Source organism: Macrobrachium nipponense, chromosome 18 (genome assembly GCF_015104395.2).
Source record: "Macrobrachium nipponense isolate FS-2020 chromosome 18, ASM1510439v2, whole genome shotgun sequence".
Classification (NCBI taxonomy): domain Eukaryota; kingdom Metazoa; phylum Arthropoda; class Malacostraca; order Decapoda; family Palaemonidae; genus Macrobrachium; species Macrobrachium nipponense.
This window is the reverse complement of record NC_087211.1, coordinates 78159217-78184216: the sequence shown is the minus strand read 5'-3', so window position 1 is coordinate 78184216 and position 25000 is coordinate 78159217. Positions and strand designations below refer to the sequence as shown.

The 25000-nt window shown below is 38.0% G+C and overlaps 1 protein-coding gene across 29 annotated transcripts in view; it reads right to left on the bottom strand.

The window, feature by feature from the left end:
• LOC135197228 (calcium/calmodulin-dependent protein kinase type II alpha chain-like) overlaps positions 1-25000 on the bottom strand; it is a 751907-nt gene that overhangs the window by 365785 nt on the left and 361122 nt on the right. The gene's annotated exons all lie outside the window — the stretch shown is intronic.

The following is a 25000-nucleotide window of genomic DNA, read 5'->3' as shown; positions in this document are numbered from 1 at the left end:
ATGGTCACATGATTAATGGACCGGAAAATAAATGTGACTTCCGGGATAACATTTTACTCTCTCTCTCTCTCTCTCTCTCATACAAATGCGAGCGCACGCGCGCGACACAAGCTTTTCAAATTTCCAATGGAATAACAAGAATAAATATGAGAAATAAGAAATGCTGCCCTGTAGGTATTAAAAAGAGATCAACTGAACAAAGGACACTGAAAACGTACATTTATAGTCCAGAACAGTTCATTCCTGACCTTAGTCATGATAAGCACGGTAGGGAATTTAACATTTTCATTACATCTAATTTTAAATATCTAAATGGGCAAATTAGCAAGCCTACCCGCTTAATTCCGGCCTCCTCACTCCTAAAACCTTTCGTTTAAAAATGTATAAAGCTTAAGTGTTTCAGATAAAACAGCACAGACTGGTGGCCTCTCTCTCTCTCTCTCTCTCTCTCTCTCTCTCTCTCTCTCTCTCTCTCTCTCTCTCTCTCTCTCCACATCCACAATAAACAATAAATGTGTCTCACTATCGAACTTCTCAGTTCCAGAGGTCCTTTATTCCTCACACCGCTGGACTGTGGAACTTCCAGCCTCCCTTCAGAGGAAGTCGTGCAATCGGAACTTCTTTAGAAGTTCAAGCGAAGGTGTAATACATTGATACCCTAATAATATTCTCCTCTTCGCATTTTACTACATTTTAATCTATTTATTCATTTATAAATGTGTTTTATTTTCTTTAATAAGCGGGGTCTCATCTTTCTGTATTTCCTTTTACCTCCTCTGACTTCATCTTAGTGAACACCATATTCTTTGGAATTTTGAATTGAGAGTCAATGCCCCCCGTCGGGCTTGTTCTATATGACTAGGTTTCCTCCTCTGAATAATAATATTATCTAACTATGATTCAGGTCACCGCCGGGAGCTACAGCCTTCAAAGTCTGTATCTCACGGATTCATTCCAGCCGATTGTGGTTCGTTTATAGATTGAGCTGGGTGGCCTTGTGCCTACACACGCCTTTGTCCTGTGCTCTAGTGATAAGGACCCGTGTGGAAAGTATACCAAGTTGTGAGAGGAAGTCAAGAAGCCGGATGTGGACCCCTGGGCTCTTATCATTCACTTTACTGGAAAAATATAATTCACAACTTACCAACAATAATGATTATAATATTGTGTGTAAATAATGATTTTCATGATTTCTTTTTCTTATGTTAACTTTCTTGTTTAAAGCTGTGCACCATTTTCTTAGCTTTCACAGTTACGAAAATGGTGCACAGCTAATAATTTCCATAATTTCTTTTTTTTTTGTACGTCAACTTTTTTGCTTAAAATTGTGCACCATTTTCATAGCTTTCATAGTAATAGAATGGTGAATTAACACTTAAAAAAACTAAATTGTGACAATGATTTTTTACACAATTGTAATAATTACTAATGATAAATAGTGAATCATATTTTTGCAGTAAATTGGATAAGAATAAATCTCTGGTAACGACCGAGTGACAAGCAGCTGGTCGTTTGATCAGCATCGTTGGGCCTGGACAGTAACTGAATGGATGACGTCAATGAAGGGGAATATCCGTCTGCACATACGTTTTCATATATCCCTATTAGTGTAATGATAGAAAGGATACAGGGAGTCCCATCCTCAATCAGTTGTAGCATCTATATCCAATTTAAAAACCGAAACAAATATTCACTCATGTGTAACACAAAATATCGCTTCCCCGGTGTCAAAACTATACTCTGTTTTTTTTCATCTGTCCATCCGCCTATGTTGTTTGTGTATGGTAACACTGCGTCCCGGTAAATAGTTACGCTGTGTGTAAGTGTTAGGTTAAATAAAAGGATATCTGGGTGTACATTTGCAACTGAAAAGTGTTTTAATAATTTACTGAATGCGAATTACACCGTTAATATTCGAAATAGGATATTATTATAATTAGTGAATGTGAGCTGAATGTAACTATCTAAAGCCCGGGACGCAGTGTTACCATGCGAAAACACCACAGGCGGATGGACAGATGAAAAAAAACCAGAGTATAGTATTGTCAGTTAAAAAGGACATATTTTGTCACTTTTGGGGCAAAGAAGGCGGATGTTAAAACAGCAGTAAGGGCCCACTGTAAAATACTTCACCACTATGCTGTAACTTCATTCGGAGGTATTCAAGTCCCTGCATACGATTGGCTAGAAGGAATGAACGAATCAAGAGCCATAAAATGCGACGAAATGGGAAGAGGTACAGATGAAAACGCGGGAAACAGTCTCAGTGAGTGCAGTCAATAGTTTTTCAGATACGCAAGCATTGACAAGCTGACAGATAACAGTGACATGAACGCACGAAGGGCCTTTGGACTTTTCCGGGCAGTCAGACGGACGAATTCCTAGAAAAAAGTCGAACAAACTGTACCAGTGAGACCTCTCTACCTTCCGTCGATCGATCACCAATACACTGCATTTGAAAAACAAGACAATATCGCCAGCAACAAAGTTTGGCAAAATGAATATGCACAGTGAAATACAGTAAGATACTGTAACGTCCACAAGAAGGAAAAGGCGAAGAAGCAGAACAAGCAACAACAATAACACTAATAATGCGAACAGCAACTCTGACCTTTCCCAATATTATTATTATTATATTATTATGAAATTCTTCTTGAAAGTCATCCATACTCCTCCTGTCACCTCCACTCTACAAACATACGTACTATTGCTAAAGCCAACAAGGTTCGTTGACACACGCTTAAGTCAACATTTTATACTGATTAGGTGTTTCTTAATTCCATGACGCGATGGAAAACTCAATATTCATGGGAAGGCTGTGATCACATGTCCACAAAGAAACAGAGAGAGAGAGAGAGGAGACGAGAGAGATGAGAGGGAGAAGAGAGAGAGAGAGAGAGAGAGAGAGAGAGATTCGCCAATACTATACTAAGCAAACGGGAAAACAAATAGATTTGAGTAAATATGAAGATACAACAACCGAGTTTTTCCAAATAAGAAAAGTTTAAAAAACTAAAAAAAGACAAAAGAATCATCCTTACAACATGAAAAAATAGAATTATCCTTCAAGGCAGCAATACGAAGGGCCCCAAAGCAGTAGAACCTCCCAGCACGATGCAGAGGCGGAGACCGCCTTCAATATCGGCGACCTAAAAGGGCCGAGAGAAGAAGCCGCCCACGAGAGTTACTCGGGAGATATTCAGCAAGACACAGTTGGGCCTTTTGCCCCTGAGACGAATACGTTGGTGAACAAAAGTTTTGGCTGCAGGCGAATTACAAATGAGCGGAAAGGCCCCGAAAAACAGCCGAGTTGCTCTCTCTCTTACTCTGTCTTCATTCTCAATAATAATAACATTTGTTGTAAAAGAATATGTTCTTGTGATTGTGTGTGTTATGGTAACGGAAATACTGCCCCACACTCTATTATATGATAATCAAATAAATCACGGTACAAATATTACTCAAATGATAACGAAAATAAAAAAAGGGCACTAATTGGAACTGGTAGAGAGAAATGAAACATACACTCTGCCACAAAACATGGTGAGTGCGTATGTATGTGTCGGTAAACAACTTGATAATATTATATTAAATAATTCTGAAGTAATTCTAATACCTTCACACTTTTTTCTTTTTCAATATATTATATATACATTATATATATCTATATATTCTATATAAATATAAATAAATATATTATAATATATATATTATATATTATATATATATTATATATCGACATTATAGCACTGGAATCTCAAGGATAACGTAGTTATCGACATTCTTTGAATTATTGCTATATTAATAACGGTGAACTACTGAGCAACTTAAAATTCCTTGACAAAGCTGCATGGGATTTCACTCTAAATATGTGTAAACTAAACAAATACCCATAACTTTGCTGAATCAGAGAGCAAAATCGTCATCAGCTTCGAGTTTCTCTTGTGAATGAGAAGGATGCAATGATATAGGTGCCACATAGCTACTTCAGCCGTCCGTTCTCTTCCCATTTCTGTGTCCCATCTCGAGGAGCAGTCAAACCGCACAGGAGACTAAGTTTATCTTAGTTTAATCAGACCACTGAGCTGATTAACAGCTCTCCTAGGGCTGGCCCGAAGGATTAGATATTTTTACGTAGCTAGGAACCAATTGGTCACCTAGCAACGGGACCTACAGCTTATTGTGGGATCCGAACCACACTATATCGAGAAATGAATTTCTATCACCAGAAATAAATTCCTCTGATTCCGCGTTGGCCAAGCCGGGATTCGAACATCGGACCACCGGATTGGCAGCCGAGCGCGAAAACCACTCGTCCAGCGAGGAACTGCACAGGAGACTAAGAGCATAATTGAAAACGATATAAAATTTCCAGTGAAGTTCTGAAAAAAATCCATAAAGAAAAAAACATGTTACCGATCATTAGTACAACCGTTTCATAAACATCAGCGTATAACAGTATTATCTTTAACAGCACACCTTTTCATATAGTTCCGATGTTATCACCAAAGATTTCTGCTAAAACTGCTGACTTTCGTGTGGAGAATATTGCTTCCGATGATTAAAACAACTAAATACTAATTTTAACAGGGGTCTTCATGAATAACTATTGGAAATTCTGCGTGCATACAATATGTACGTGTGTATGTGTATATGTATATGTATGTATGTATATATATATATATTATATATATATATATATACACACACACACGTACATATATACATACATACATACACACACACACACACCATGCCATTTTGTACTTTGTACATGCAAACATTAAACTACAAATTTAATTTAAAATCCAATTCGCTCTACAACGGAAATAATACCGAGGGGGAATAATTGTCAAGTAATAGTCACCTGATGGACTCCACCCACCGACAGTAGCTATACCTCTCTTGACAGCCCAGTTGGTTGAGCACTAGTCACTGAATTCCGATAGCTACCGTCGGTGAGTCGAGTCCATCAAGTGACTATCACTTATCAATTATAATTCCCCTTCGGTATTATTTCCGTTGTAGAGCGAACTGCATATTAAATGAAATTTGTGGCTTAATGGTTGCACACACACATAAATATATTTATGTATATGCGTATAATTGAATTACGGAAGTTTGGAACGTGATAAATCCATAAATAAAGGTATAAGCCACGAAGGAAAGATAAACAACGGAGTTTCTGCTTATACCTTTATTTATATGTATATGTATATGTAATATATATATATATATATATATATAATATATATATATATATAAAATAATAATAATAATAATAATATTAGTATTTAACGAGTTTACTGCCTCGTAAATAAACAGTAATCGCGTTCGAAACTTCCATGCTTAGAAAATACATTAACAGTCAAATTGTATGTGCAATATATAGATCGGGTCACCGGCACTGAATTTCATACATGGCTCCTACTGATCTAACTACAGTTACCTTCTTTTTTATCTAATAAGGCTTATCAGCTGTAATTAAATTACCGTTAACGTATAATTTGTTTTCACTTAATGAAATTAGCCTTTTACCCAAAGATTAACACAAAATAAATTTAAAATCAACTTACATTCTAGTTCTTAGCTTTGATTGTTTAAGTAAACCCTTTTCTATAGCACGACAATCCCTCAACTTTAAATGCTATTTATTTGCCAATTTTTAAATGTATGAACCTCATTTGTATAACATTAATCCATTTCCTATGTCAATGATAGACTTCTATGACCATTGTATATATTTCAAATAGTTTCGCATGATATAAAAATACTATTTATCAGAACGGGCGCACTGTAGTACAGTGATAAAACTGCACAGTAAAAAAAAAAATCACAATATTTTTATATGTTTCTCTGCGTGTGCGTGAGTATAAGTGATACTATTCTTCCAGCACAGTGGATCCATCATAATTACACTTCTGAACAACATTCAAACTGAGGTGGCAAAATCTCTTAATTCAATCGTCTGTATTTCCTGTCCGAAGCTAGTTATATTATATCAGAGAGGAGAAAGACGAATCCACGGAGATCTCCCTTCACATTTTGCTTAACCCTCCACGTAGGCGGAAAATTTACTCTCTATTTACATCTTCAAATATGACATTTTGAAAAGGAACTAAATTAAAAAGATTAATAAACTGTTTATGCATTCAGCATGTAAGAAATGCCAAGGTCATGCTTGTTCATATTAATACAATGTGGATCATACTAACATAAAGGCATAAGCGTATGAAAGCTTAAAGCCACATACAAAAACGTACTTATCTTGTGGCACACTAAATAATTGCAAACCTCACATTTTAAAATCGCAAATATAAATATCTAGATGAAAAATACTTTGGGATTTACAACATTCGGAAAAGTAAAAGTACAGTGATTATCTTTGCATCTTTAAACTTACACGACATTAAGAAAGGCGAGGAACAAACACGACCAGATATTAAATGCATATGTGTGTGTATACATATATATAGTATACATATATACATACATATATATTATATATATATATTATATATATATATATATATAAAATAAAAATATATATATATTATATAACATAAAATAAAAACTTGAGACCCCAAATCAAACATAAGGTCTACAATAGGTAAATATTTATGAAAAAAAATTAAACAGGTAACTCAAATGATCAGATATTGAGCACAACTGGTACTATAAGACTTCACAGACCCATCAACACAAATGAATAAACGCGCGTACAAATCCTTAAAGAAAGAAAGAGAGAGAGAGAGAGAGAGAGAGAGAGAGAGAGAGAGAGAGAGAGAGAGAATTTCAATATTGGCAACCCTACATAGTCATTAAGTGGGACGAAAAATATTCCATTGCCAGGCCTACTTCTTGGTGTCTTATGAACCTCTACCGATGCAAATGGAGGAGGGGAGGATAAGAGAGAGCGATAAGACAGAGAGAAGGAGGTGTGAAGACTTGACTGTACGAGAAGGAGGAGGAGGATAAGGAGGAGGAGGAGGAGGGGGAGGGAAATCGTAGTGCAATGGGCGGGGCTTAGATAGGTGAAGGTTCGTTCGGCTTTAGTCATAACGACGTGTTTGTGCGTGTGTATGTTTGTGCGCGATAGTATGAGGTAAAGGGGTCTTCGGAGGTTGGAGGAAGGAGGAGGATGGTGAGCCTCCTTCCTACCCCCCCCCCTCCTTCTCCTCCTCCTCCTCCTCCTCCTTGAACTGGAGTTCCTCCTCTACCGAACCTATACCTTGTGGGTGTTCTCGAGTAAGAGAGCAGAAGCAACGGTTCTATTAGAAGGAGGCGACCTTTGAAATTTTCGCAACGCTCATCCCCTTCCCCTATCCAGCCCACGATAACTTCCCCCCCTCCCCCTCCCCTCCCCTAATCCCTTCCTCATCTAATAAACCTTCCCCAGATTTTCACTAAAAGTGTTGAGAAAAATTAGCCGTGGAGGAGGAGGAGGAGCAACTACCTGGAGGCAAGCATTATAAAATTCTCTCTCTCTCTCTCTCTCTCTCTCCACTCAACAGGTTCACAAAACTAATCTGTTTCTTGATAATGTAGATAATACAAGCGACTGTGTCGTCTTGCGCTATCATCCAGGATACAAAAGAAATAAAATGAGCATTTCCACTATGTCTACAGCTTTTGCCAAATTAACAAGACAAAACATAAGGCATGACGTACCTTACTTTGATGCAGTCTATTATTATTATTATTATTATTATTATTATTATTATTATTATTATTATTAGCCCAAACTAAATTCCTATCGGTAAATGACATGCATATTTCACTGTTGAAGAATATTAATCATTAATACGCAATATTATTTAATCAACAGCTGTATTAATAGTAGTAGTAGAACATTTCAAGTGAAAAATAGCTACAACGATAATAATGGTGATGATGATAAACATCAAATAATAGACAGCATAAGTGTGTTACAATATATATATATATATATATATATATATATATATATATATATATATATAAAGGCATGCAGCAGGGTCCACAAAATACAGAAAAAAGGCATACACACACACACTATATATATATATATATATATATATATATATATATATATATATATATATATATGAATAACTTGATCACGAAGTATATAAAAGTGATGCTATGTATAAATAAAGGTTTTTGCCACGAAGGAAAAAAATGAAAAGCAATTATACAAATCACTAATAAAAACAACCTAAATCTTAGTCCGGGAATGTACCAATTGGACCTGTATATTTGTAAAATGTATATGAAGGACCTTAAAATAAATGAACTACTAATAAAATTAGTCCCACATGTACATAGTTATTAATCTCTCTCTCTCTCCTCCTTCTACTCTCTCTCGCTCTCTCTCTCTCTCTCTCTCTGCGATATTCTCTCTCCCTCTCTCTCTTGCTCGATATATATATATATATATATATATATATATATATATATTATATATATATATATATATATATATATTCGTCTTTTCATTAATAATTTTTTTGGGAACATTTTTGTAAATTTCATGATAATAAGTTGTATATGCCTCTTTCTTTTTTTTTTCAAAATGTATTGTTTTCTGGATTAATCATCTGTTGACCGCGTGTGTATCCTCCAAGGTGTGGCTGCCCTCAGGCTTTTCCTCGTTTTTGTTGAATGAAATCGACCTTATTGCTAATCTTGTAATGTCAGTTTGGATGTAAAACCTACCTTGGACTATGTTTTTCCTCTGTAAGATCAGTTGTCTGAGTAAAGGTCGAACTAGACCGAAAGTGCTTGGCTATCTCGCTTTTCATTTTTTTCCTTCGTGGCAAAAACCTTTATAAATATTATATATATAATATATTTATCTTATATATATATATTATATATATATAGATATATATATATATATATATATATACACATACATATGCATCAAATAACAGACACAGCATAATTGTGTACATTATAATATACACACACACACACACACATTAAAATTTCACGAACAACAACTTATCCTAACTCTCTCCAACGCAGGAGAAAAAGAGGGTTCTCAAAGGTACCAAGACATACCAATGTACTCGAAACCATCTCTCTTCATAATTTCCCACCGGAGGAGATTATCCACAATTCCAGGTCCGCTCAGCGGCTTGAGAAGGGTGAAACGATTCATTTTTCCTTCACTTTCATCTGCAGCTTATATTGAAATTTATGGCCTACGCTCTGCATTGCTAAGGGGCTCTCCTCCATCATTGGAGACAAAAGCGAAAAGTGAGTTACTTGATGGTCCGAAAGTCTAGAGATTCTGGGGACAAAGGAACACAGAGCCGGGACAGATATCATTACGATGCGACGTTTTTCATTCACGGCTCAAGTTTTCCGAGCCGCTTTGTTGGTTGTGCCCGGAGAGTTCATCAGTTGAGAAATACAGAATAAGGTATAATACTAATATTCCCTTCTGGGCTCTTATATTTCGATCACCATACTTAGAGGAATGTCAGGAAAGAATTGAGCTCGATTTCAAGTACACTTTTCTTTGTTATCAGCTTCTAATATCTTTTCACCCTTGAAGCGAAAGTGTAGACAGATATTACGGACATTATGAGAGGATGTCGCGGCATACTATACTCTGTTTTTTTCCATCTGTCCATCCGCCTGTGGAGGTCGTGCATGGTAACACTGCGACCCGGGCTTTAAATAGTTACGCTATGTGTAACTTTTAGGAAAATAAAAGGATATCTGGGTGTACATTTCCAACTGAAACGTATCTTGATAATTTAATGTATGCGAATTACACCGTTAATATTAAAAATAGGATATTATTTAAAGCCCGGGACGCAGTGTTACCATGCGCAAACACCACAGGCGAATGGACAGATAGAAAAGAACAGAGTATAGGGTTGGAAATTCGCTACAGATTGAGTAACAGAATCTGAGGTCATCATGAGTCCAAATGAAAGAAAAATTAGCTAACATATGTGGAGGGGAAATCACTTCGAAATGAATGCCCTCATAAAAAAAAAACTTAGCTCCAGAAAAAAGCTAGATATAATGGCGTCCTTAATCTACCCATTCCTAATCGGTCTCAAACAGGCTAGACGTTGCCCTTCTTCTATAACTCCCTGTACCAGTTCACACGCTCTTATTTCCTTCGGTATCCCATTGGTCCCTTAACCTCAATACGAAACAGCTCAACTTCAAGTCCTAATTCTCTCTCTCTCTCTCTCGTACCCAACTGAGCATCATTTCCTCTCGGTTCCAACATCGTACCCTCTTGCTTTCAGTTTGGCCAGCCAGCGTTCCGATCCCTCCTTCCCTGCTGACCCACTAATACTCATCCAACAACACTATCCCCCCCCCCCCTTCCCCCCTCCCCAGGCGACATACCAGTTCCTGAGCTTCGTCCACGACTGTCTCACGACTGTCTGGTCGACGCCCACCAGCCCACGCCACACGCTACGCATCCTTCCCGGCAACAATCCCTGTGTGTCCTCTCGATTCCTTCGAGCATTAAATTAAAGATTTCTGGATGTGGCCACAATTCCTTCCAACCCATTAAATCAATGTTTGTGTTCCTCACACCGCACACGCACCACACCCAGAGAGAGAGAGAGAGAGAGAGAGAGAGAGAGAGAGAGAGAGAGAGAGAGAGAGAGAGAGAGACTAAAACAGGATATAGGGAAACTGACAGTAAGAAAGCTTGAAAAAACCTGGAAGTTGCACTGTGAAACCCTTTTCTTAAAGAGGGTAGAAAGTCAGATGGAAGGAAGAGAATAGGAACGGAGGTACAGTCAAAGGGATGAAACAGGCTGCAGTTAGGGGACGAGGGGACGACACAAAGACCCTTCCGTAATTTCCTACAGTGCACCATGTGAGCTGCACTGATGGCACTATCTCCCCTACGGAATGACTTATTGTTTTACTCCGAATTTCATGGGTAGTTAGTTAACATTATCACGGGATTAAAGTCGTCCAATTATACCTCATGTATGTGAAAACATGGACAGTCCATTTAACACCTTGGAATTGTTTACGGGGATCAAATAAAAGAAAATGGGATTAAAAGTATAGAAAATGGGATTAAAAGTATATCTGATTCCATTTAATTAAAATGAACTTTTAAAACGTGATAACCTTATCATAATAAAATTTATTACTGATGTTTCACGGTCGCTATCGCTTTAAACACTCGAAGTTTCGAGTTCCTCGCTGGACGAGTGGTTTTCGCGCTCGGCTGCCAATCCGGTGTCCGAAGTTCGATTTTCGGCGCGGCCAACGCGGAACCAGAGGAATTTATTTCTGGTGGTAGAAATTCATTTCTCGATATCATGTGGTTCTGATCCCACAATAAGCTGTAAGTCCCGTTGCTAGGTGACCAATTGGTTCCTAGCCACGTCAAAATATCTAATCCTTCGGGCCAGCCCTAGGAGAGCTTTAATCAGCTCAGTGGTTTGGTAAAACTAAGATATACTTAACTTTAACTCGAAGTTTCATGACGCGGAGCACAAATAACTCACAGCAAGCGGAGGAACAAATGCCCGGGCATGAGCAAAGTTAACCTCAATCCCCAAATGCCCAAGGCACCCACAAGATCCCCGTCACTTTCATTTTCACTCTCAATTGCCTATAAATATTTTGCATAATTCACGAGTTTCATAAATATTGCCAAGGTAAAAATGAAAAAAATGAAATGCCAGACTAGGTGCAAATTCATGCTAATAAACGTGAACTTCATCTACACATAAACATTAGATTTAGTCTAAACTTTATCTACACAGACAAACATTAGATTTGACTAAAAGGAACCTCACAAAGACGCTTAGCCAAATCAACCACAAACTAGTACAATCACGGACAGGTGCCGGATACGAATTAATGATTTTGTCGAAAACGTATTTTCCAATTCCCGCGTTTCGTCTGTCTATCCACATGGCCTGTGGAGTAACTGTTATAGGAGACTTTTTTCCATCATGCGTTCCGGGGAGAATGGAAACTTCTTGGTTTTCAAAGGATACCTATGAAAATACGGCCGAACCTTTATTCTTGGAATACGCTATGCGGCAACTTTTCCAATTACAATATAACTAACCCAATACTTAAAAAATGTTCTTACTTTCGGTTACAATAAACTTATTAGGTCAGCTAGCAAACAGCTCTCGTCCGAACAACTGATGCAACGGACTAAACTCTTCTACTGTTATAAGAATCCAGGTTTCCATTGCCTGTTATATTAAAGCCATAAAGATACCATGGTTGTAGAGAAGTCGATTATATGTATAAATATACATACATACATACATATATATATATATATATATATATATATATATATATATATATATATATATATATATATATAATATATATATAATAATCCTGGCGGTGGGCAACCGTAGGCCGGTATTGTTTGAAGCGCCATATCATCGTTATTTTTCGTCGTAGAAGAAATATAAGAGCATATTTGGAACCCTCGTGAAAAGCTCTATCAGGATCATGTTTTCCTTTACCTCTACACCTAATATTAACGAACTCAGCGTGGCCGGATATCCGGCCGGATATTCGGATCAAAGCGGCACCCTGGAAAAACCATCCCCTAAAATCATCGTCATTTTTCACCGTAGAAGACAAGTAAAAGCTTCTTTGGAATCCTCGTGAAAATTTCTAATAGAGTTATGGTTTTTTTTTCTCTGCGAATAATAATAAAGAAGTTAGCAAGGCCAAAAATCAGGATCAAACCGGACCCGGTTACCATCCCCTATAAAATCTACATTACATGGTCCGACTTTGGTTCAATCCGGTCCAGAAGTGTCGCAGTCTATAGCGAACATACACACAGTCATACATAACATAGCTACATAGTCCGACCGTCAGCTTTATATATATTATATAAAAAAAACCCAACAAGTTTCCAGATTTCTTATTTAGCGTCAGTTTAGTTCACCAATTCCTACTATAACTCCTAACAACCATTAACAATCAGTCCCTTTGACGAGCAGTATATTGCTACAGTGGTCATCTCTTTCAAAAAAGATAAGACCATTTCTGAACGACAGAATCGGAGAAAGATGGCCAGTACAAAAAACACCTCCTTTCTACCGATCGCTATTCCGTTGTATAAACAAACTTTCATAGGCTATAAATGTTTATGGCAGCGGTCAAGGGTCGAATAATATTGGCCTTGTCTGCCCTCACTGCCCTCACCTCCCAGAATCAGCTTCAACAAAAGGAAAAATTCAGCCTCTGAGAATGGAAAATTATACGGATAATTGAAATTTATAGGTAGATAGAATATACAATTTAGGCCGAAGGCCAAGCGCTGGGACCAATGGAGTCATTCGGCGCTGAAAGGAAAATTAATAGTATGAAGCTTTTGAAGGCGTAACAGGAGGAAAACCTCGCAGCTGCACTAAGATGGAAGAGAAAATATGAACGGAGGTCCAGTTAAAGGAATGGAAAGGGTTGCAGGGGAGTTGGAAAGAACCTACAGTGCACCGCGTGAGGTGCACTTACGCCATTTCCCCCCTACCGGATGGAAATCTATAGGAACTGGAGAAAGCAGAAGAGAATGATCTCGAGAGCATAAAACGGGGGGGGGGGGGGGGGTCTGGGGTAAGAGGAGGGGAAGCAAGAAAAAGAAGGCGAGGAAGCCTGCGTTCATCTCACAGGAATGAAGTTGTGTTGTTTACTTCAAAAGAATGGAGCACACTAACGACACATGTGAACTACTGGAATATTAAACCGAGATGATACAAGAACACTGATGATGAGAGATAAGATGAAATCAAGATCCTCTTCTCTGTCTGTCTCTCTTCCCTTTCCTCTTCTTTACTAGTTCAAATTTCACCGCACATTATAGCTTCCACTTAATACACTTTGTTGTTGAGAGAGAGAGAGAGAGAGAGAGAGAGAGAGGAGAGAGAGAGAGAGAGAATGCCCCTAAATCCTAGTTGGAGAAAAAAAGAGAGGAGAGGATAGAGTAGATAAGAGAAAGAACGACCACCGCAAAAAGTACCTCGTCAGCAAATGCCTGAGGACGTCCCTCACGGCAGCCCCTTGGAAGAAGGCAGGAAAAGTAGATTAAACAGATAGGAGACCTCATTCCACTGGCCTAGTTGGAGTAACTTCTAATATCAGCCGTTTCTATCAATGAACAATTGAAAGTAATTTATTCACGTATTTATTACGTACTTCACAAGCATACGTATGATTTTTCGTCGGAAATATTTCTGTGATTTTTTCATATTGTTGATATATATATATATATATATATATATATAGTATATATATATATATATATATATTATATATATATATATATTATACACACACACACACATATATATATAGTATATATATATATAGATATATATATATATTATCAGCAATATGAAAAAATCACAGAAATATTTCCGATGAAAAAACATACTGATCTTCTGATGTTATCTATTTCTAATTTAGGGATTAGCCTTTCGTTAAGCAATTGAGAGGTCGAATGTGCAAATGAGGACTGTCTCCATCCGTTCTTTAAGGTCCCCAATCTTCAGTAAAAGTTTAGAGTTGTAAATTACGAGAAATAAAACTCAAACTCCAGCAACTGAACATCGGTGTGCACCAGCATCTATCTCTCCCAGTTAAAACTGCGATCCCATGTTGCATCTAACATTTTTTTATCTAACATTTTTTTTCCACAACTGAATTTCAAATTTTCTTCATTTAACCAAGAACAGTTTAAAAGATTCTGCCCATAAAAAAACTAACAGCTCATTCTATACAAAACTGCGAGATAAAATTCCGCCATGAAAACAAGTCATGCCATAACTCCTCTATATAAAATGTAAACGAGGTGTAATTCTCTTTCAATATCATGTAGCAGCGCAATTTTGCCAAAAAATGGCTGGCCACAGAGTTCATAAAAGCAGCCCATAAGGTAACTGTTGAGTGAAACAATGGACTGCAATAATTTTCCATTGCTTTGCTACTCTGCATGAAAGCCACACCTAAACCTTTTACCCTTTAAAATTAAATCAGGATGTAATTTTGCATCGTAGCATTAGATTAGGGCGTAACGGACCTCATATAATTACCTTAAAATAACAGAAAATCCTAACCTATACTGTAAACGATTTCGAAAAGCAACTATCGTATACTGCAAATGGATCTGCACTACTAAACTGTTTCTCGAACAACTTTCTACCACAAAAAAAACTTGTTTTTCACTAAATAAACTATTTCGCACAAAAGCTTATCTTTCTCTTTTTCCCTATCTCTAAAGCAACTATTTCCAGAAAAAGCTTAAATTTCACTGTAGAGCTGCTACTACAAAACTACTTCGTAAGCATCCGATTACTAAAAAGTTGAATTTTCCTTCATAAACTATTTTCAGCAAACTTAAATATCCACTATAAAACACAAACATACATTACCATTACAAGCTTAATTCTCACAATGAAAATATTTCTCAAGAAATCACTTCCAACACTAGTCTAATTGTCACTTTAAAACTATTTTGTAGTCGCCGACTTAAAAAAAGAAAATGAGGGCAACATTCTGTAATAAAATCTTGTAAACCAAAATTACTGCAATATAAAATTACTGCCAAAGCATTTTTGTTTCAAACTCTTGGCAAAACATGCAGCAAATTCCCAACCCCAATCTCGGTAGAAAATTTTGATTAAGAACTCCTCAGTTCCAGAGGTCCTTTATTCCTCAGTTCCAGAATTCCTTTATTCCTCAGTTCCAGAGGTCCTTTATTCCTCAGTTCCAGAGGTCCTTTATTCCTCAGTTCCAGAGGTCCTGTATTCCTCAGTTCCAGAATTCCTTTGTTATAGAATTCCTTTATTCCTCAGTTCCAGAATTCCTTAATTCCTCAGTTCCAGAAGTCCTTAATTCCTCAGTTTCCAGAGGTCCTTTATTCCTCAGTTCCAGAGGTCCTTTTATTCCTCAGTTCCAGAGGCCTTTATTCCTCAGTTCCAAGAGGCCCTTTATTTCCTCAGTCCAGACGCCAGAGGCCCTTTTTATTCCGCCTTTTATTCCTCAGTTGCCATAATTCCTGATTCCATTCCAGTTCCAGAGTTCCAGGTTTCCCTTTATTCCTCAGTTCCAGAGGCCCTTTATTCCTCAGTTCCAAAAAGAATCCTTTAGTCCTTTCCAGTTCCAGAGGTCCTTTATCCTCAGTTCAGAGGTCTTTTATTCTCAGTTCCAGAAGGTCCTTTATTCCTCCAGTTTCCAGAAGGTCCCTTATTCCTCAGTTACAGAGGTCCTTTGTATTCCTCAGTTCCCAGAGGTCCCTTTTGTATTCCCCAGTTCCAGGAATTCTTTGTTTAAGAATTACTTTATCCTCAGTTCCGAATTTCCTTAATTCCTTCCAGTTCCAGAATTCCTAATTCCTCAGTCCAGAGGTTTCCTTTATTCCTCAAGTTCCAGAAGGGTCTTTATATTCCTAGTACAGAGTCCTCTATTCATCAGTTCCAGAGGCCCTCCCTTATTCCCAGTTCAGAGGCCCTTATTCCTCAGTTCCATAATTCCTTATTCCTCAGTTCCAGAGGTCCTTTATTCCTCAGTTCCAGAGGCCCTTTATTCCTCAGTTTCCAGAAATTCCTTTATTCCTCAGTTCCAGAGGGCCTTATTCAATCAGTTCAGAGGCCTTTATTCATCAGTTCAGACTTACTTTATTCTCAGTTCCAGCGGTACTTTATCCTTCAGTTCCAGAGGCCCTTCTTCATCAGTTCAAAGAAAAGATCTTTATTCCTCAGTTCCAGAAGTCCTTTATTCCTCGTTCCAGAGGTCTTTTATTCCTCAGTTCCAAGAGGTCCTTTATTCCTCAGTCCAAGAGGCCCTTTCATTCCTCAGTTCCAGAGGCACTTTTATCCTCAGCCATAATTCCACTTTATTACTCAGTCCTCCCAGACGAGTCCTTTATTCTCAGTTCCAGAAGGCCCTTTATGCCTCAGTTCCAGAATTCCTGTATTCCTAGTTCCAGAGTCCTTATCATCAGTTCCAGAGGTCCTTTATTCCCTCGAGTTCCAGGGAATTCCTTTATTCCTCAGTGCCAGAGGTCCTTTATCCTCAGTTCAGAGGCCCATTTATTCTCAGTTCAAAGAAGTACCTTATTCCTAGTTCCAGACGTCCTTTATTCCTCAGTTCCAGAAGTCCTTTATTCCTCAGTTCCAGAGGCCCTTTATTCCTCAGTTCAAGAAGTCCTTTATTCCTCAGTTCCAGAAGTCCTTTATTCCTCAGTTCCAGAAGTCCTTTATTTTCCTCAGTTCCAGAAAGTCCTTTATTCCTCCACCGCCGTGGACTTTCCAGGCGCCGGGACTTTTATTGGAACAGCCTCCATGAGGAAGTTGTGCAGTTGGAGCCTCTTAAGTTTAAGCGAAGATGCAATGCATTACTACCCTAGAACAATTATCTTGCATTTTCACAACTGATTTACTTATGAAATTATTAATTTATATATTTTTATTGCCTAACAATTGATCTCTTTCCTCTGTATTTCACCTGACCTTTCTGTCAATTCTTTCTAATGAACACCATATTTTTTTGGAAGCTTGAATTCCAGTAACTGGCCCTTGTGGGCTCGCTCTATATGAATAGGGCTCATCTTCTGTAATAATAATAATAATAATAATAATAACTAATAAAAATAAAATATAATAATACATAATAATAATAATAATAATAATCATATATTATTATTATTATTATTATTCCCGTATAAGGACGCTACATAAGAAGGCACTTTATTTTTAGAGAAAAGTGGATCGCAGTATACAATTTCTCTCTCTAAAAATATGTGACACGGCAATTTTTCCTCTTCATAAAAGTACGACCAGACGTAAATAACAGAATAACGACCTAATCAATAGGTCCCCCCGTAAGCACAGCATTATTGTCGTCGACCGAGAGTCGCACTTCTTGCCTTTTACTGTATTCGTGATGATCAGGTGCGAGTACCAGACGCTGCCTGGTCCACATTAACACAAACAGGTAAAAATTTCTGTCCATCATATAATGTTGTATGAAACTCTCAGCCACGGCCTGCTGGTGGCCTGTGCTATTGGCACGTATACCGGTGCTAGACCCACGATCATGGCTAACTTTAACCTTAAATCAAATAAAATCTACTGAGGCTAGAGGGCTGCCATTTGGTATGTTTGATGATTGGAAGGTGGATGATCAACATACCAATTTGCAGCCCTCTAGCCACGGCAGTTTTTAAGACCTGAGGGCAGACGGACAGACAATAAGCCTTTTCAATAGTTTCCCTTGACTAAAAATCTAACCAGCAGGAAATACTAAGATATCTTCTGAATAGTGACGATGATGATAATAACAACAATAAAAACAAGGCCAACAACAAATATGGCATCATCAACTGAAAACTAATTAGTAATCTTTAATAGTATCTGGAAAATAACACACCGTCAACATTCACACCGTCTGAAAAGTAACAATCGGCCTCCAACATCAGCATTAGGACATTAACAAAAATCAGTCACCATTATCGTTATTTGTAAAAAAGAAATAGTCACAATAATCGTTATTTGAAAAAAAAATCATTCACAACTATCAGTATTTGAACAGCAATAATCAGTCACCATTATCTGTATTTGAAAAGCAAAAATCAGCCTTTATCATCAGTATTTGAAAAGCAATAAACAGTCACTATCATCAGTATTTGAAAAGCAATAAACAATCACTCATCTTTATTTGAAAAGCAATAATCAATCACTATTATCAGATTTGAAAAGCAATAACCAGTCACTATTATCAGTATTTGAAGAGCAATACTCACGTCACCATTAAAAACACCCGAGATAATGACACCTATTTAAGCATTTGGAAAACATTAATGAGTCTCAGAATACTATTACTCTCATCTGGAAATAATCTCTAACAGGTCTATTGCCATCCCACATCGATAACTCGATCTCCACGCCTGCTTCATGTCTCCTTAAGTCTATTTCGTCCCCAGCCTACTTCATGTCTCCTAAAGTCTATTTCGTCCCCAGCCTACTTCATGTCTCCTAATGTCTATTTCGTCTCCAGCCTACTTCATGTCTCCTAATGTCTATTTCGTCCTCAGCCTACTTCATGTCTCCTAGTGTCTATTTCGTTCTCAGAGGATGGACGTGACCAAAAAGCGTTCGCCTTTCACCTACAGGAACTTTACCATGAATTCCAAAAGTAGAAAACTTGAGGCGTCACTGATACCAGTTTCCCCCATCCAGGATTCGCAATCACTCCTTCTGATATTTTCATCAGATCACAGCTCAAACTGGCAAAACAAGGAGAGAGAGAGAGAGAGAGAGAGAGAGAGAGAGAGAGAGAGAGAGAGCGAGAGAGAGAGGATAGAGTGAAGAGAGAGAGAGAGAGAGAGAGAGAGAGAGAGAGAGTTTCCTTCCCAGACCAAATCTACCTAGAGATCGTGGCAAAGGCATCAAAGACGCAGAGACGAAACCTTGAAAAATAGGCAGGGGAGGTTTTCCATGACCCCAAGATACGCCGACCCTATCCTTATCCTGTGTTTGTTCAACCTGTTGAAACGCTGTTCTGCTAGATTTCATAACACTCACTGTGTTGACAGAGATAACAGCCTGGATTAAAAAAAAATGAAATTTAGGTGGTGGGGAGGACATTCTGAGGCGATGCAAGACGAAGCTTGGCGGTTAAGCTTAGTTTACTAAAGCTAAAGAGAATGATTTCCATGAACGTCATGTGTGTTGTATGATGCTGTCTGATTATGTTTTTGTAGTTCTCATGATACTTCAAAGTGTTTTAGAATCCAGAAACCCTCTGCCTTCAATGTTATATGAACTTTATTCTATTTTTCCTCATCCAGATGAACAACATTAATTTTACCATAATCTACTCTTGTCTTTGAATTACGAAATGCTACCTAGTCAAAAGTACATAAAATTAAATTTCTCTTCACTTTGTGAAATATAGCTATGGAAAACTGATTATTGACATCGGTGCTGAAAGCTTGGCAATCATAGGAGAGACGCTGAAGGCGAAAGGGAGGGTTTAGGCAAAACATCAGACCAAATTCCGCCCCCCGCCCTGCAACATCTCCCATTATTATTTCCCCCAACACTGGGAGAAGAAAGTACCGCTTTCATCGGTGTCCGTGTGTGTGTGTGTGTGTCAAGAGTGTGAAGTTATCTCCAGAACGGCTTAAAATGAGCGAAAACCCTCCTTGGGTGGCCTTTTACAAAATATAGACTTCGGCTGTAATATCTACGCTTTATGAATTGTCAACAAGGAAACCATCTCGTCATTTAATGACTAAGGGGATTTTCGAGGTCGAATCACATTCTAAGCATGTTTTTGGCTGGGCAGCTGCCTGGCTTGACGGACGGAAGCCCTTGACTAAGTGATTCGGTTTCATGTCTGACATTCCATTTCAAATACTCAATTTAAGTGGTAGTTACATGAGATTTCGTGATCATGATAAAAAAAAGGTAAGTAGAAACCATTTCTGAGAAAAAAAACTCGAACGGAGTATTAAATGATTCTACTAGTTGTTAGTTTTGGGCAGTTTGTTTCGTACTTCGAATTGTGATAATAACCTATTGCAAAACATACAGTTACTCAACTGACTATTGCGAAGTTAAGTCATCCCTTATGAATGAATACATATATACATACATACATACATACATACATACATACATACATATATATATATATATATATATATATATATTATATATATATCATAAAAGAACATACACACATATATGAAGTCTACCACAGATACACATGTACCGACACATCAAATACACGATTCCTATAGCCTTTCCAAAGAAAAATCAAATTAATTAGGCTATTTAATCTATAATCCATTTACAATTCGGTCGAAATCAACTTTTAGTAACAGATAATAGCAATTCGACACGAAACTTATATGACACCTTGAGGTATATAATTACGAATTACACGAGAGAGAGAGAGAGAGAGAGAGAGGAGGACGGAGAGGAGAGAGAGAGAGAGAGAGAGACTTGAGATCGATGGAGTCTCAATATTAGCCTCTTAATACTAATTAATCTGGATTCAATTAGCTGACAAGCCAAAGAAGACATCACTCATCACTAGGGTCACTGTCAGCGTCTCTGTCTGTGTGTGTATGTCTGTCTACCTCAACTTAGAGGACATAACACTCCCTCCTAAATAACAGCTCATTAAACTTGAATATGAAGTGTCATTCCAGATTCCAAGAGCAATTCAGCATGAGCGACTCAGTCGTAAGACTCTTTGAGGAGAGAGAGAGAGAGAGAGAGAGAGAGAGAGAGAGAGAGAGAGAGAGAGAGAGAGGCACTTTGGAAAAGCTGAATTTATCCCTAAATCTTATTTAAAAAACGTTCTTACAATATGTTCTGTCGGTCATTCACGCCCTTCTTTTCCACATTAGAAGCAGCGTTGCCTCGTACCCAACCCCCAACCCCTTCTATCCCCCCTCCCTTATCCTGGAACTTAGCTAACCTATTTTCCGCTGTCAGTCAACCGTTTGGCCTTCATGGCAAATCACATTTTTATTTCATAACTTTCCGTGGCATTACTTTCCAAGCCTCGGGAAATTCAGTGAAAGCTACAATTCAAGCTAAAATATATTTCTTTTACGTTCCAATATACTCTCTCTCTCTCTCTCTCTCTCTCTCTCTCTCTCTCTCTCTCTATCCAACCCTCCGCTACATCAAGAGCATTGACAACCCAATAATCATCTCGTGTGTCTCATCAGGAAGAAGAAGAAGGAGAAGAAGAAGAAGAAAAAGAAGAAACCAGAATTAGTTAAAGCGAGTCTCCCCGGTCCTGCTGATCCGGCCAAAAACTTCTTATTTTCCCGATCACAAACTTAAATGGGATATTTTTATGGCCGATCCTTTGCTATCTATTGCTCTTGCCTTCCCAAAGATTTACTGGTGCTGTCAGGACAAAATTAGCTTTCGCCTCCCCGAAACGGATGAAGAGGAGGGAAAGAAGGAGAGAGTAAAGAAAAAAATCGAGAAAAAGAATATTGCTTATTTTATGTAGGGTATTCGGGACAGGAAGGAAATGACTCAGGAAGAAGAAGACAGTTGTGGTCTCCCCACCATTTGCTGATTATGCCCCGGAAAAGAAAATGGATTGGCCGTGCATCAAAGTAATTTGCTAATAGGCAACTATAAACAGCTTTGGTCGGAGCTTGTACCAAAGCTGGACGGTTTCAAAACCTGTTTGCGAGATTCATGGTTTGCGGGGCCTCGTGTCCACTAAACTAGGACCGATACAAATCAAAGGAAGAATGAGGAATAACGAGATCCAAGAAGTCATCCATTCAGTCGCCCTTACGTCTGGGTAAGAGCTTCCTTATTTTGTTGCTGCATTACCATCTGAATTTATCCCTAGGAATGTCTTAACGTGTTACTTTTGCCTGGATGAAATCAAAGGGGTCATTGTGCCTCTTACTTTTCACGAAATTCCACGGATGAATGGCCTGTTTGTTCTCGAATGTTAACGAAAACAAACGTATACGGGATCTTTTTCATAAATAAGTGACCCCCATGGGTTTTCGGGGTCGTTATCTAGCACTCATATCTCTATGATATTTACAGTCTTTCGTTCATGTTTTAACGGTAATCCCCAACAGACTTGTACTAACACGCCGCAAAGGTGGATACATGGATACATACATGGTTGGAAAAACTTGAAACCATTGGGGTTCACTATCTAGGAGAGATCCCGCAGACGCCTATAACAATGAATTAAATAAGCAAATGCGGACCATAATGCACCAAATATTCCCCCAAAGAGCATATAACGAATACTTACATCCCATTCACGTATAAGATCTCAGTTGATTAACCTTTGCAAAAGGTCCTTCAGACGAGCAAACAATTTTTTATCGGCCGGTGACAATCCTAATTACTCCCCAAGCCCAGAAAAAATGCGTCAACACAAGTGGTAATTCAGTGGTAAATGCCCAATCAGAAAAACCGTCCTAAACGATAGGTCTAGCATTCAGGAAGCTGAAAGTCTGGTATCCGGAATACTGTAATATATTTTCACATTGCTTAGAAAGGGAATATCCTCTTTCCGAGGAATCCGACGGTAATCTCTCAAAATATGAAACATTTCTCGGATTTATTTTTATGGCAGGCGACTTCTATTGGCATTTTGGTGCAAACATTTACATGCAGGTACCAGGGGATAGGGAAGGATACAATATACGTATGTATGTATATATAAAAATACATTTTTATATGATTATGTAGATGTAAGTGTGTGCGTGCGCGCGCGTAAAGTAAATACCCTCTTTTAACTCCTACAAGATCTTGTCAATTCAGCCGACTTACTATATATAACTAATATCCAGCTAATAGATGTTATCACGAAAGTTATGAAAATATACGTGATGTACGGGCAAGCAACTACCTTTTGATAAAAAGTTATAGTAACCTTGACAAAATAAAAAGCAAAATAGTCAGTGACCTGGGAAAAGAAGAAAAATAACAATTGCACAGTGAATGTATATAGGCTATGCAAACCTGTAAATCTGCTTATATCTCGTAAAATGACTCAAATACGGATGCCATGTCAGTATAATCTTAAACGCATTTTCAACTTGTATATCAGACTGCATTAAATGTAAACAATACCAACAGCAATATGATTTTATTCGTTTGCCCTTTGGGTCAATCCACATCTTTTCTAACGTACTGCAAAACCTGCTGCCGCCAACAAGAATCGTATCATCTCTAACTAATCGCAATCTGCACGACTATATACAGCAAACCACACTCTGTCAACTCTGTTACATTTAATAACCGCAGCACAAACCAACTTCAAGAATCAGCGCATTGTCCATATCCAACCTACAGCGCTACCTCCTACAACAAACAGAAACTTCATTTTTCCCTCACCCAAAGACCCGTACGTCATTCCTGCAGATTTTTACCTGATCTGAGCATCAACTTATCTGCCTTTCTCACACTTGCAAACAATTTCAAAGACTTTTTCAAGACCATTACAGTTATCGTTTACGGTCTGACATCGCAGAAACCGGATATATCTTCAATGGCAGCGTAGTCCGCTCTGCATGACACCTCTGAAGACGTGTGCGAAAGGAACACCCAATATCTTATTCTTGCAAAAGATATAAACTTTAAGGTTTTGCAAACTGACCAATATTGTTGTAACACCGTCATATGTTCAATCAACCACTCTCATACCACAACTAGGCAACAGGGATATCTAACATCAACAATATCAATGCTAACTTGAAAGATGAAAGTTGTTCATTCGACTGATAAAACTCAGTAGGACGAACGAAAATGCAAATATGGGCGTAGCTCTGGCAACTTTGGTTTTCACAATAGCGATTGTCTCCAATGGACGAATTGTGAAAATATTTCTGTCTGATTTGGAGAGAGAGAGAGAGAGAGAGAGAGAGAGAGAGAGAGAGAGAGAGAGAAAGCGTTAATAAAGTTTGTTACCTCAAACCAGCTTAATTTCACACTCGCTACGCTTCCCCTTCCCGTCTCTGACGGCCTAACAAGCCAATATATATCAGCCACAGGGTCTCTCTCTCTCTCTCTCTCTCTCTCTCATACAGAAAAATCAATAAATCTTTTCCAGACTTTTATAGCCAATTACGATACAATACACACAGCACTAAATTACGATTGTCTGTATGCTGGCCTAATTACGAAAGAGAGAGAGAGAGAGAGAGAGAGAGAGAGAGAGAGAGAGAGAGAGAGAGAGAGAGAGTTAAAAAAAGAAAAGACAAAAAAGCCTACTAGTACAAAAGCCCTATAGAACTGCAACGAACGTTCGCCAATTTATCAACTAAAATCCGTATTGTCACATGAAAAATCGCCCACAATGAAAAATGAAAATAGCTGTATTACACCCAGCAGTCGCCATTTCAGTTCACACAACTCTCTACAGTCAAGGAAAAAAAATAAAAATAAAAATGTAAAATCAATAGATGTAAAACGTCAAAACCAGTGAAAACCCCTAATTACTGTGAAATGTAACAAGTTTAAAC